Raw genomic sequence first — 15,786 nt, forward strand, 5'->3', positions numbered from 1 at the left:
CTGATTTTACAACTGAATTCTACCAGACATGCAAAGAAGAGCTGGTACCAATCTTACTAAAACTATTCCAAAAAAATTGAGGATGAGGAATTCCTAACTCATTCTATGAAACCAGTATCATCCTGATACCAAAATCTGGCAGGGACACAATAAAAAAGAAAACTACAGGCCAATATCCCTGATGAACATAGATGCAAAAATTCTCAACAAAATACTAGCAAACTGAATCCAGCAGGACATCAAAAAGATAATTCATCATGATCAAGTGGGCTTTATTCCTAAGATGCAAGGATGGTTCAACATATGCAAATTTTAAAAATGCTATTCACCACATAAACAGAATTAAAAACAAAAACCATATGATTATCCCATAGATGCAGAAAGCATTCAATAAAATCTTATATCCCTTGCATGGTACACGCCTTCAACAAACCAGGCATCAAAGGAACATAACTCAAAATAATAAGAGCCATCTGTGGCAAACCCATAGCCAACATCATACTGAATAGCAAAAGTTGGAAGCATTTTCCCTAATAACTGGAACAAGACAAGGATGTCTACTCTCACCACTCCTATTCAACACAGTACTGGAAATCCTGGTCAGAGCAATCAGTCAGGAGAAATGAAAGCCATCCAAATAGGAAAAGAGGAGGCAAAATTATCTCTGTTCACCAAACACATGATCCTGTATCTAGAAACCCCTAAAGATTCCTCCAAAATACTCCTAGACTTGATAAACAAGTTCAGTAAAATTTCAGTTTACAACATCAGCATACAAAAATCAGTAGCATTTCTATACCCTAAAAATGCTCAAGCTGACAGCCACATCAAGAACTTAATCCCATTTACAATAGCCACACACACACACACACACACAAAGTAAACAAAACACCTAGGAATATATTTCACCAAGGAGGTGAAAGATCTCTACTGGGAGAACTACAAAACACTGATGAAAGAAATAATAGACAACACAAACAAATGGGAAAACATTCCATGCTTGTGGACTGGAAGAATCAATAATGTTAAAATGACCATTCTGTCCAAAGCAGTCTGAAGATTCAATGCAATTACTATCAAGTTACCAATGTCATTTTTTACAGAATTAGAAAAAAAATTATAAAATTCTTATGGGGCTGGACATGGTGACTCACACCTGTAATCCCAGCACTTTGGGGGGCTGAGGCAGGAGGATCACTTGAGGTTGGAAGTTCGAGGGCAGCCTGGCCAATATGGTGAAACCCCGTCTCTATCAAAACACACAAAAATTAGCCAGAGGTGGTGGCACACACCTATAGTCCCAGCTACTTCAAGAGGCTGAGGTGGGATAATCGCTTGAACCCAGAGGCAGAGGTTGCAGTGAGCCGAGATCATGCCACTACACTCTAGCCTGGGTGATAGACTGAGACCTTGTCTCAAATAAATAAATAAACAAATAAACAAATAAATAAATAAATCCTCATGGAACCAAAAAAGAGCCCGAATAGTCAAGCAATCCAAAGCAAAAAGAACAAATCCAGAGGCATCACATTACCTAACTTCAGACTATTCTACAAGGATATAGCAACCAAAACAGCATTGTACCAGTACAATAACAAACACATGAATCAGTGGATAAGAATGGAGAACCCAGAAATAAAGTCACACACCTACATCTAACTGATCTTTAACAAAGTTGACAAAAATAAACAATGAGGGAAATGATACCCTATTCAATAAATGGTGCTGGGATAACTGGCTAGCCAAAGGCAGAAGAATGAAACTGGACCCCTATATCCCACCATATACAAAAATTAATTCAAGATGGTTTAGAGACTTAAATATAGGATGCCAAACTATAAAAATGCTAGAAGAAAACCTAGGAAAATCTCTTCTTGACATTGGCCTATGACTAAGACGTCAAAAGCAAATGCAACAAAAGCGAAAATAGACAAATGGGGCTTAAAAGCTTCTGCACAGCAAAAGAAATAATCAACAGAGTAAACAGACAACCTACAGAATGGGAGAAAATATTTGAAAACTATGCATCTGACAAAGGATTAATATCCAGACTCTATAAGGAACTTAAATCAACAAGAGAAAACCAAATAATCCTATTTTTAAAAAATAGGCAAAGGACATGACTAGACACTTATCAAAAGAAGACATACAAGCAGTCAACAAACACATGAAAAAATGTACAACATCACTAATCATCAGAGAAACACAAATTAAAACTACAGTGAGATATCATCTCACAGTAGTCAGAATGGCTACATTCCAGACTCGAAGCAAGTGTGCTCTTCATGACTTCTCAGTGTTTATTCACATTGAGAAACAGGTTCTGTCATTCTCTTGAATGAAGCTCACCTGGTATGGTAAGTTGTCCTCATTTTAAAACATTCAGATTTTATCCTGCAATCCTTTCACATCTGACAGTTTTTCTGTTCTTTCTAAGCATGTAATGGAAGTCAAGGAATTCTACATCCTCACATCTATTAATATTTATTACCTTCCCACAACAGTGAAATTCCCATTCTAGTCTTCTAAAACAGAAATAGCTAATAAAGAAAACTCATTTCTCCTTTAACCTTTTCTATGAATTTCAGACCATTCTGGGTTTATTCTTTTCTACACAAATTTTACTCTGTAAAGATATAAAAGTGTTCAATAAATAAATAAATATAAACACTAATTTTAAAAATAATTTATTAATTTGATCTCTTCATTTAAAGGTAATATCCAATGCCTCCAATTTCCCACCCAAGAATTCCATTGGATAGGGCTGGAAAAGTTCTGGAGAACATTATTCTAGACCTTCTAGGCATCATGTCACAGGATGTCCTCACCAGAGCCAGAAGAGTGACTCTGAGTATATGAATGAGGGGCTAGAGCAGACTATGCAGGACCTAGGCAGGAAGAGACAGGGCTGCATGAAGTCTTGAGGGATTTAGGGAATTCACTGATTGTACCAAACAAAAACTGATATTTCTTCCCTCCTATTCCATACTCAGCTGAAAGTGAGAAGACAGGAAGAGAGACACCAAGCTGCTTTCTGGTTGACAGCTAGTGACTCTGATTATCTGCAAAGATTGGGAAAGGAACTTATACAAGACATGTAGATTTTCCAGAACTATATACTCCTAGAGCTAGGAGTCTGTGAATGTTAGGTGGGATCTTGTAAGAAGCAGCCTTGTCTAGATTGGGAATCATCTATTACGGTTTTAAGCTGCGTGGGTCTGGTCAATTTTTGTGCTGCCTACTTCTCTTTGCTTCTATGACCGGGCATTGCTGCAGAAAGGAAGAAATATGGAAGTGACTTCAGCTTTGATTTTTTCCTTCTGGAAGTCTGAAAACTCCAGTTTGCTTCCCTGAGCCCTTTTCCTGTTGCAGAACTAGGGTGTGGACTACAGGTCCTACCTATGGAAGATGGAGGTAGATACTTCACAGGGAATACAAACAACCCAGACAAGTCACACTTTTAGGTAACAGATACTTTCAAAGATGTACTTTCCTGCACCCATTAAAAGTTTAGTCTCAGCCAGTCAGAAAACCTGGTGTCCTCATGCACTGGGATAACAGTGCAGTATGGCTCAGGCTCAGGTTTTGCTGGGCACACCACAGTAGGCCACACACTCTCACATGCAATGGCTTCAGGTATGGACCAGGGTCTTTCCCCCTAACTGGCTTTGGTTATGATGTTGTAGGTCATCATTCTTCTGGCCTTAATATGAGAGAAGAAGATGTGTGGAAGAATTGGTCTCCAAGTGAGAGCATCCAGGGTGAAGAGTGTGGGAATAAAGGTCGTTAGCACAAGAGAAGAGGCAGGTGATATCCAAGGCATATAGTAACGGCATAAAGGTGGAATGTTGCTCTCATTCTGCTGAAGTGGGCACCATGGAAACCTTGGTGCTCCCAGTCACCAGTCAGGCCACAAGCCCAAGAACAGCACCAGGCAGTATAAGGACATACAAGAATGGCATCACTTCAGATAGTCCTGAGAATGAGACCTAGCCCTGTTTGGGGCAAACCACTCGCTGGGAGCAATAGTACCCTTCCTGCTTCCCTATCTGGGCTGATTGTAAGGAACAAGTGAAATCATGCACACCAATGTGCTTTACACCTGTAACACTCTGCCCCAAGAAGCTATATGCCCTTTTGAAACTTCCTAGATGTGGACAGAAACATTAAATTTCTGCCTTTTCTCAACCTGTAATCCCAGCACTTTTTCCTTGGTCACCATTGCTGCCACTGCGCACGATAGAGTGAGACTCCGCTCCAGCCTCTACCTCTTGGTCACCATTGCTGAGCACATGCTCCAGAGGCTGACGGACTTCTCCAGATGCTGGCGCAGGTTCTGGATCTCAGCAAGATTCTTTTCCAGCAGGTCAGCCGCTACTGCAAACCACTAAGACATAGAAGAGGTAGGAGGTGGGGAAGCGTGATCATCCCTGGGCAGCTGTGGGGCCTGCTCAGCATCTCTCTGCAAGATCCCTACCTATCTCTATCCTTCTGTCAGCTTCTTCCTCTCTCTTGGGCATTCAGGAAACACCAGGCAACTTTACTTAAAGTCATGTATTCTAAATGCATACAAAGTGCTACCATTTTAAAAATTAACTGGAAAGTAGAGAAACCTAAAAAAGAATACATTCCACTACCACACTATTGTAAATATTATGTTTGGGTGTGTGTATGTATATAAAAAAGAGAGCAGATAATCAAGATTTAAATACGGTGGTTAAAAAAAAAATAGGAAATGAAGATTTTACCAAAACAACTACAATAACCATCCCAAGCTACAACTATGAACAGATTCACTATTATGGTCATTTGCCTAGGTTCTGACAAAACCAACCAACCAACAAACTACCTCCCACCCCCCCACCAAAAAAAAAAAAAATCCAGCAAAACGAAATAAAATGCACACCTACAAAATTATCCACCGAAATCTATACTAGAGTATGTGGCAATAATTAATATATTTCTATGGAAATTGTCTCGTGCCTTATAAGCTCCTAAAATAAAATCAAGGTCACTATGTGACTAATGATAGCACTAGGAGGAAAAGAAACTACTGAAAGTAAATCAGTCTTCAGCTTGGTTTCAGCTATCTCTTCAAATCAGCATTAAGTATTTAATATCAGATATAACATTTTTGGCTTGTGAGACCAGTAAATCACGTTTTTCCACTGGCCAAAGGTAGCTGAAGAAACAATTGTTGAACAAACTAAATGCTGTGACATGAAGCATCTGACTTCTAAGTCTGCATATTAAGTTAAAATGATTGGTGAACATTTAACTGGGCAAAAGAAATGGCATCCATGTTCAGGAAGTCATCTGGGGTGCAAGGGACACTGTAGCTGCTCATGCTTAATCCACTGTCTGTACTGTCATCTCGAGAGTGATAGGTGCCACTGTTAAGGAAAGGATCTGAGCTATTGGTCGTCATTGTTCCCAATTTCTGAGACATCCCGGGAGAAGACACTGGATTTTGAGTCCCACCATCCTGCTCCAGTGTTGGTAACTGGCTATGCAGTGCTATCTCCTGCCGAAGCAGTTCTTGCTGTTTCAGCGGCAGCCTCTGCTTCTCCATCTGTAGTTGCTGCAGTCCCATCTGTTGCCCCTGGTTTGGAGTTGCTGACACCCATGATGCCTCCCTGTGGGCTCTGGGGAGCCAGGGGTGGTGGCTGTGTCACTGGATCACTTTGATTCTCTGGTTCATGGCTTTACCAAAATTAGGGTCAAACCTTGGGTCTAGCCAAGAGGTGGTCTTGTTCTTATGGTTTATATAGTACATTTCTCCATCCCGAGTCATGGCTTGTTCCCATCCATCAGGAAGAGGACCTGAGGCCAAGTTCATCATATTCTACTGCACTGGTGGACTGGTAGGGGCTGTAACGTTCATCTGAGACAGCAAGGACTTCCTGGGGTCCTGTCATGTTGTTGTCTGATCGACGTGGTTTAAGAAGTATCTCTGACCAGAAGAAGTCTTTGCCATCTCCCAATCTGCTGGCAGAGGTACATCATCAGGTATCTCAAAAGAAGACTGTCGAAGAGACTGAGCTGTGGGTGTAGCTGCTGGGCCAGAGACTACTCCAGTGGGGTTCAGGTTCAGTGTCCCAGGAGAAACAGCTCCCAACTGCAGAGAAGCTGGAGAGGAATGAACTCGAACATGCTGTGGAGTCAGGGCTCCTGCAGTGCCTGCATCAGTACTGGCCTGTCCAGCTGGCTTCGCCTAGTGGATCCCGCACCAGGGCAGCGAGCGGAGCTGCCTGCCAGTCCAGTGCCACGCGCCCGCCCTCCTCAGCCCTTGAGCGGTCGCGGAGCAAGGGACGGCGCCCGTCGGGGAGGCTTGGGCCGCGCGGGAGCCCACGGTGCGCGGGGAGCTCGGGCATGGCAGGCTGCAGGTCCCGAGCCCTGACCCGCGGGGAGGCGGCTGAGACTCGGCGAAATTCGAGCGCGGCGCGGGCGGGCCGGCAGTGCTGGGGGAGCCGGTGCACCCTCCGCAGCTGCTGGCCCGGGTGCTAAGCCCCTCACTGCCCAGGGCCGGCGGCGCTGGCAGGCCGCTCCGAGTGCAGGGTCAGCCGAGCCCGCACCCACCCAGAGTTCGAGCTGACCCGCAAGCGCCGCGTGCAGCCAAGGTTCCCGCTGGCACCTCTCCCTCCACTCCTCCCTGCAAGCAGAGGGAGCCGGCTCCGGCCTCAGCCAGCCCAGAGAGGGGCTCCCACAGTGTAGCAGCGGGCTGAAGGGTTCTTCAAGCATTGCCAGAGTGGGCGCCAGGCCAAGGAAGCGCCGAGAGCTAGCGAGGGTTGCCAGGACACTGTCACCTCTCATTAAGATAAGATGATACTGAATTGGGGGTATGTCTTAAATACAACATGACTGATGTCCTTATGAGAGGAGAGGAGACACAGAGATAAAGAGACACACAGAGAAGAAGACCATGTAACAACAGAGGCAGAGATTGCAGTGATGTGTCTACAAGCCAGGGGAACACCCCAAGAAATCACCAGAAGCTAGGAAGAGGCAAGGAAGGATCCTTCCCTGGAGCCTTCAGAGGGAGCATGGCCCTGCTGACACCCTGATTTCAGATGTCTCACCTCTAGAACTGGAAGAGAATACATTTCTGTTTTAAGACGCCCAGTTTGTGGAACTTTGTTTTGGAAGCCCTGGAAAACTAATAAAGCAATCCAAGGAATGAAGACTAAGGCAGATGTCATCAGACTCATTTCCCAAGGACTCACCATTTCACCCTAAAGTCACTGGCATTTCCCAGCCTATGACATATGCAGTAGTGGTTAGATGTAATATCTGAGCATCACAATACACACACAGGAAAAGTATGGGGCCCCTCTCCTAGCTCCCTTTATGATTCACCATGTGGGAATGATCCCAGAGAGGTACTTCAGAAATGTTTCTTCTCATAGCAGGACTTATAGCCAATCCTAGGAGTTCAGACAGTGAGGAGTGAAGCATTTTGTTGGTCTGTGAACAGGTGATTATTCATTCAACAGTATATGCCCTTGCCAGAAACACACCAGCTACTCCTTCCTGGGATTGTTCTACATTGAAGTTACTGGAGGAGGAGGGGAAAGTGGCCTCCACTTCTAGACAATGTGCAGGTTCTAGACAGTGTTGCTTCCACTCCTGGTGGTTCTCACTGTGGCCTGGGCTGACTCTGGACCTGCAGTGAAGCTGAGGGGGTGTCTGCCTAAGGCAAGTGGTCATTTGGATTCCACCTAGAATGGCTTTTGACACTGCAAAAATAATTCTTATGTACAGCTCACATTGTCTGGCTCCTGTACAAAGAATAGCTAGTGTACTCTTGAATAGGCGATTGTAGAATCAGAAAACACATGGCATCTTACAGCTCAGTGATACCATGACAACATAGCCAGATCCTCTGGGCCCTTCATTACTGTCTCCCTTTGAGAGAAAAACCCAGCTGGAGTGGCAGGGCTATAATTCAGAGAAAAGTTTAAGAATCTTTCCCCTTTCAAGTATTATTATCAAGGGCTAAAGAATAGACAAGTTTCTCCTCTGAGAAGGTGGGAGTGAGGTTTCTGTTTGCCCGCAACAACATCACGTTCTTTTAGGAACTGCATATTTAAATCAGTATCCAATAGGTCTCTCCTTCTCCAATTTATAAAATATCAGATACTAATTAGAATCACTCTGAAAGAGAGTAAGGAAAACTATGATAAGTCGTTGGTACAATGCCTGACTTAAAGTAGGAACTCAATCAAAATGTGATTCCCACCCACAGTAGCCCCTCTGAAAAGACACTGACTTCAAACGGGAAAGAGAAGGGCTTCGATCTCCTTCAGGAAAGATAGTCATGGCAAAAAGTAAGGCTGGTGCTCTCTAGATGCATCACTCCAGAGGCCACACCTCACTGCAGGCAGTGGCAGGGATTGCAGGTAAGGGAAACATGGGCTTGCCCTTCTGCCATCTCTCGAGGCAGTGCTCAAGTTGAAACATGTGCCTCTGGGCAACTGAATCAAGGATGCACATGAAAGTCCCATTGGCCCCTTGAAATAGGTGATGTACATATCAAGGGCAGCTCACCTATTTACAGATTCTTAGATAGAAGTGTAATATGTATAAGGTCTTGTCCCATCTTCAGAGGCCAGAACTCTGTGCTGGGTGCACAGAGCAGAAAAAGTGGAATGAGAAAAACACTGACTCCAGAAGCCTAGCAAAAGAGGTGCTGAGAAGGAGTGAGCACCCTCTGTATGCAGCCCCTGACTTTTCAGACTTCAGAGTGAAATACTCAGAACCTGAGCTTTGAGTCAGGTAGACTCAAAGTATATGTTACCCCAAGCTGCTTTGATCTAGTACTTAAAGTAGGAACTCAATCAAAATGTGATTCCCACCCTCTTTCAAATCTCGTTTATCTCAGAAAATCAGTTTACTCTCAACCATGGCCGTAGGAGGTTCTAAGTTTTATCAGTAACAGTGAACTCCTGGAGTGATGCATCTGGAGACCACCAGCCTTACCTTTTGCCACGACTATGTTTCCTGAGGGAGATTGAAGCCCTTCTCTTTCCCATTTGAAGTCACTGTCCTTTCAGAGGAGCAACTGTTTATCACCACTTCGTCTTTGCTTTTTGAACCAAAATTTCTAGAACAGTCAACCTGTAGTGCACTGGCAAGTTGCTTTGTCTTCAGTAAGTTCCTCAACTTTGCTGAGTCTTCCAGTGTCCTCCACTAGAAAAGCAGAACACCACTATCTACTTGAGGGGATCACTGTGTCAATTAAATGAGGCAACATATGTATAGTGGTCAATAATGTGAGCATAATAGGTGCTCAATCAATGAGAAGTTCCTGTCTTTCATTGGCTGCTATAATCTTAAAGGAAACATTTTGCTGCTTTGCTCCTCATTGTGAAATGAGAAATGAGAATAGTACCAGATCAAAACCCATTATGGGCCGGGCATGGTGGCTCATGCCTGTAAGCCCAGCACTTTGGGAGGCTGAGGCAGTTGGATCACCTGAGGTCAGGAGTTCGAGACCAGCCTGACCAACGTGGTGAAATCCTGTCTCTACTAAACATATAAAAATTAGACGGGCATGGTGGCAAGCACCTGTAATCCTAGCTACTTGGGATGCTGAGGCAGGAGAGCCACTTGAACCCGGGAGGCAGAGGTTGCAGTGAGATCATGCCACTGTACTCTAACCTGGCAGACAACAGCAAAACTCCATCTCAAAAACAACAACAAAAAACCATTATGGGTCATTCATTGTCTAAAATAACCAATTTAGAAAAAACATCAGATACAGCCAGGGACTAAACATAATTTATTGGTATTGTCCACATTAGGATTTGATTCATACTGGCCTAAAACTTCAAACACTTTTTTCAGGAGGAAAATTAAAGAGAAAACTGAGCAGGGGAAAATGAAAGTCTGGTTTAAAACTTAATCTCCTCTTCCCATCTCTACCAAGGCTACACCAAGGACCCTCCCAGGGAATTCTCAGGAGGGACATGTTGGCGGTGTTAGTAACAGAATCAGCTTGAATCTCACAGTATGTCCCCATTTACTGATGGTTTAGAGGGTGTTATAGCAAACTTATTAGGATGATGGATGGGGTCTGTAAATTCACAAATGATAAAAGATGATTTAGTAGTGAACTAAAAATAGGAACTGTGGCTGTTTACCCCAGGGATTCCAGGATCAGGTGCACAATGTTAGCAACACTCATGTCCCTAGTTTGAAAGATGACATAACTGTGTGCCCTGAAGAGGAACTACTTGCCCCCTTTCTCCCCTTCCCAACTCATGCCCAATGCCCCCCAAGTCCAACACCATGTATGTGCCAGAGAGGATAGCGTGACTGATGACATGTGAGACAGAATGGAGACAAGCTACCCGAAACCCTTGGGGCTTATGCTCAGCACCGAGTACTGGAGCTGTGTCCAACCAGGTACATCATGGTGGATCTACAGGGCCCGGCTGCAAAGATGCCACCTCTTGGCCTAGACAATGTGTGAGCACCGAAAAACTGGAGCCATGTGGGTACTCACTGACTACAGTCACTGAAGGACGCACTTCCTGCCTGTCAAGTCGCAGAGATATGCTGTTCAGCGAGTGATGTGAGGCAGACCAGGTGTGGCTGCTGCACCAGATCTGAGGCTTAGTCTGGGACTGGGCAACCCGCTTGGTCTCTAGGTCTTCCGTCACTTTACTCATATTATGCATCTTCCTCAAGATACTAGTGGGGTAAGAAAGAAGAAAAAATAAAGGCCACCTAATGCCACAGATGTACTAATTGGAGGCTCACAAGGAAAAGTAAATGGGAGGTCAACAGGATCATTCCTTCAGAGGAGAAGCCAAACAATTCATCTCTGTTTAGGGATAGATTATGGAGGGAAGGCAGGGGGCAGGGAGAGCAGCAGTTGTCCGGTGCATTGGCTACAAACATCCTAAGGAAAAGAGAAGCCTTAACGGGCCCTTTAAATAACACTCATGCATCCTTCACAAGACACCCAGAGACCCATAAGAGTTCAACTCCAGGTATGGGCATGGTGGTGCATGCCTGTAATCCCAGCAATCTAGGAGGCCAAAGCAGAATTGCTTGAGCCCAGGAATTCAAGATCAAACTGAGAAACATAGCGAGAAACTCTCTTTAAAAAATAAAAAATAAAAAAAGAGCTGAGTGTGGTTGTGTCCACCTGTAGTCCCAGCTACTCGGGAAGCTGAGCAGGAGAACTGCTTGAACCGGGGAGGCGGAGGTTGCAGTGAGCTAAAATTGCACCACTGCACTCCAGCCTGAGTGAAAGAGCAAGACTTCACCTAAAAAAAAAAAAAAAAAAAAAAAAAAAAGTCTACTTCATTTTGCCAGTGTTAGTTGTGTCTGGATATGATTGATGATTAATTAATAAACAATCAGAATGATCCTCCTCATTGTCATTTTCCTCTGCATTATTTTTGAAAGCAACCGTGCTGATGTTTTGCATCTTAAATTAGTTTTGCTTCTTCTAAGAATTCCTGTAGATGGACTCATGGAGTATGACCACTGTTGTGTTCAGTTCTTTCTTTCTGCATAATGTCTCTGAGTTTTATTCACATTGTTGAGTATATCAGATGTTCATTCCTTTTTATTGCTGAATAGTATTCCATTGAATGAATATACCACAATTTATTTACCAGTGTCCTGATAATAGACACTTGGGTTGTTTGTAGTTTTGGCTATTGTGAATTAAGCTGCTATGAACGTTCTTGTAATAATTTGTGTATGTGTGAGTGTGTGTGTGTGTGTCTGTGTGTGTACATATGTTTCAAAGTCTCTTGAAGAAATATCTAGGTGAAGAATTGCTAGGGAAAAGAAAGATGTTTATGTATAAATTTATAGGAGACTGTTAAACCAAAGTGATTATAACACTTTACATTCCCACTAAAAATGTATGAGTTCTGGGTGTTCCACGTCTTCACCAAGATTTGGTGTTTTCTGACTTTATAATTTTGCCATGCTAAAATGGTGGAGTGGTATCTCAATCTTTAGTTTTATTTCTCTCACAACTAATGATATTGAGCACTCTTTTATGAACTGACTGGCCACTAGTGTATTTTCCTCTCCGACGTGTCTGTTTAAGCTTTTGCCCATTTTAAAGAAACGGGTGTTTCCATTCTAATACTGAATTGTAGGAGCTAATTATATACTCTGGATACACGTTCTTGGTCAAATATGTTTTGTGAATATTTTCTCCTAGTCCATGGCTTGCCTTTTCACTTACTTAATGGTGTCTTTGGATGAAAAGACATATTTCATATTGATAAGCCTAATTTATCATTTTTCTTTTACTTATTTCTCGGTCTAATATTTAGAAAATATTGCTTTCTGCCAAGGCATAAAGACATTTTCATGCGTTTTCTTCTAAAACTTTATAGTTTATATGGTTTGTTCTGTGATCCAACTCAAATTAGCTTTTGTGTATGTCTTGAGGTGGGGATTGAGATTTTTGTCCTCGGTAGTAGATATCTAGTTGGTCCAGCACTATTTGTTGAAATGACACTTCTTCCCCATGATATTGCTTTAGTGCCTTTTTTGAAAAAAATCAATTGGCCATATAACAAGGATCTGTTTTAGGTGTCTCACTTCAGTTTTATTTATTGATATGTATATCATAACACATATCAGTGTGGGAAAAGAGAGAGCTCTGCATGTCCTTTTAGTCACGTTCACACTGTTTTGTTTATAGTAATAAACAGCTTAATAGTAAGTCTTCCAGGTTTGACTTTTTCACACAGCTCAATAAACCTGAAATGTGTACATCCTGTGGTGCCACCAAGAAAATCAAGACATGCTGTCATTTAATCTCTCTCATTTCACTAGAGGACACATGCTCTCACAAATAATGGTTGACCCCTTGGCCAAAGATCCTCTATTGTACTCTCTGGAGAAAATAAATCTCCAGTTACCTTAAGAGTTGATCTAGAGGTAAAATGTCTGCAACATTCAGCAATGAATTTAGATTTTCCTTGAAGAAAAAAGTTCATTTTCAAGGGTTTTTTTTGTTTGTTTGTTTCGTTTTTTTTGTTTTGTTTTGTTTTTGCCATAGCATTTTTTTTTCTGTTACTTAGTAGCATGAAGTACAATGTTTGGTTTGCAATTTCTGTTCTTTGTAGGAAGAAAAACTTTAGTGGAAACAACCAGTACTTAAAGACCATTTTATGAGGCTGTCATTCACATATTATCTCTTTTGCTGTTTTTGTTAAAATGGTATAAAGTGTGCTTTATATGCTTTCTGTATATTTTTTGGGATGTGTATTTAAATTAAAAACTTAAAATTAAAATATTCATCCTAGACTCAGATTAAGTTCCACCAACAGTACACTTAAAATAGGATGGGCCCAACCTAATCGTAGAACCTACCTGCTAGAGGTGTGTAGTTGATGTGTGAGAGGCATTCTCAACAGCATTTGTGTTCCCTGGTGTAGTAATTTTCGTGTTCCTCCCACCCTTGAAAGTCCTCGACTTACAACCCATCTAGAACATTTCCTCTGCTAAGATTTTAAAGTATTCTTTCTTCAAGTAAGGGCAGTTTTTACTGAGTTATCAGTTGCATTCTTGGAATTCATAGAAAGCTTGGGGAGAAACAATCCAAAGGCACAAGTTCAAGTGCCCAACGGGGCGGAGAAGGGACTGCATACTCACTAGTTGCCAGGGCGAGGTTGTCCGCCTTGCCTGCTTTGGCTGAGACTGGAGATGGAAACTCCATTCAACAGCGACTGGAGGACTGAAACAGAGTGCAAGAGCGCGGCTGCCCTTCGCCTACCGGTCCCTCCCTGCCTTGGCGCCTTCGGAGTTGCAACAGAGCAACGCCCCGGACTGACCCGGGGCGTTGCTGGAGCCGGCAGGAACTGCAAACTCATCGCGAGCGTCCCAGCACTCCTGCATCTGCGCCTCGCGGACTCCTGGTCAATTGAATACCCGGTCCCCCGCCGAGCTTCGCCACAGGTCACAGGAAAGGGGTGCAGGGTTGCGGGCGCGCAGAGAGGACCAGGCCCTGCCCCTGGCCCCCGAGAAGACAGGCCCAGAAAGGCTGATTTTGACCTGCAGGGCCAAAGTCAAACGGCGGCCCCAAACCCTAACGTCTGGGCGAGCCGCGGGGAGCGAGTTGAAGCGATCTCTATGCCTCGCTTGTCGTTTGCCCAAATTCAAAGACCAAGAAAGAGAATAATTGTGTGGATCAAAGTCTGCAATTAACCAAAAAAGAAACATGATCCTTTGTTAGCTTGCTTAGGAAAAAAAGGAAGGAAAGAAAGAAGGAAGGGAGGGAGGAAAGGAAGATGAAAAAATCAAACAAAAAAAAGAAACGTGGTTTCAGATATGGGTCTTAAGAGAAAGAGCTGCGTCGTGTTTTTGGCCTGAACGTGTGGAGGGTGGAGTCGCCATTAACTAACGTGGGAAAAGGCAGGTGTAGTATGTCGTAGAGAAAATATCCGGAATTCCGTTCAGGGCCCTAGGATCTTCCTTGAAAGAGTTTTCCATCCAGGCCGTCTCGGTTTCCGCATCTATCTGAGTTGTTTATGATGTCGGGAATGTAGGGGTCTGAGTCCTTTATGATGTTGACGGTGTCGTGGTCTCACCCCGGGCGCCCCCCAGCTCCCGCCTTCTCCCGGGAACCTGGTGCGCTCCGGCCCCGACAACCCGCGACAGTCTCTCCACGCGCTGCCGCCTAGCAAAGGCGCATCTCCAGGCGGGTGGCGAGGTGCGGCTGGGACGCTGCAACTCGCTCCAGGACTTGCAGACTTGCCAGGTCTTCCGAGAGCGGCACTGGCTGGACTGAACGGAGAGAGCTCTGCACGTCGCGTGTGGGCTCGCAACTTGGAGAAAGCAGGGAGAGGATGGTCATTTGGGACTCTTCCTTGGATTGGCAGGTGGCACCAGGAAGGGTAGATGGAGCTTTCTAGAGGTCAATGTCAGCGTAATTTCTGCTGGAACAATTGAGGGGAAAAAAACAAACAAAAACAAACCATGTGGTTTGTGGTTCCCTGGTAGTCTAGTGGCTAAAGTTTGGCGCTTTCACCGCCGGGAAAAGGTTGATTCCAGATCAGGGTACGGGGTCTTGGCCTCACTGTGTGGTATTGTTCTTTCCTGTGTTTGCCATCTACCACCGCTGTGGCTCAATTATTCCAAGACTGCTGGAGAAATGGGAGTTAATGTCGATCCTAAAATTTAAGCTATTTATCTAGGATAAACTCCAAATAGTGGAACTGCTAGGTGAAATGTAGTGTGAATTTAAGAATCCGATGTCTACAGCCCACCAACGTATAAGCACCAATTACATGCCCCAAAGTGTGAGACTGCATCTTCTTTACAGCATTTAAAACCAACTCTAGAAATGATCAATCTTTTAGAGATAATTTTAAGCTATATTTATCATCAAAGGATTTCTTTATAGTCAATTTTCCCTTAGACTATAAATCCACAAGAGATGGCAAAGCTGGAAGAACTTCCCAGAATTTCAGTAAACTTGAATTCAATAGTCTCTCTGTTCTCTCCTGTTTTGGCATCTACTCTTTTCTTCCAGGTAAGATTGGACACAATAGAAAAATAATTTAATAAATTGAATAAAAATGTAAGCCTGGACTTTTTGCTCACAGTGTTCTCACTGGGTCTAAATTTTGTGAATGTGGTGCTGTTCCTTGGATAGTCTCATGGGTATGCTTGAGACTTTAGGCCCTTGGGACACCTGGTGCACAGAAGGGTCCCAAAACTCATCTTTGGAAGTGTGGGCAGAGTAAATGGGCACCAGTAATAAAGGCAAGGGCACCTGAAGACCTAAGGCTGGTTGGAACC

General features: G+C 43.6%; 1 pseudogene; it reads right to left on the minus strand.

Annotated features, from left to right (window-relative positions):
- Positions 1-5,143: 5,143 nt before the first annotated feature.
- LOC126952119 (transcriptional coactivator YAP1-like) lies at positions 5,144-14,839 on the minus strand (annotated as a pseudogene).
- Between the last annotated feature and the right edge of the window lie 947 nt (positions 14,840-15,786).

The sequence above is a fragment of the Macaca thibetana genome, chromosome 1 (assembly GCF_024542745.1).
Source record: "Macaca thibetana thibetana isolate TM-01 chromosome 1, ASM2454274v1, whole genome shotgun sequence".
Lineage (NCBI taxonomy): Eukaryota > Metazoa > Chordata > Mammalia > Primates > Cercopithecidae > Macaca > Macaca thibetana.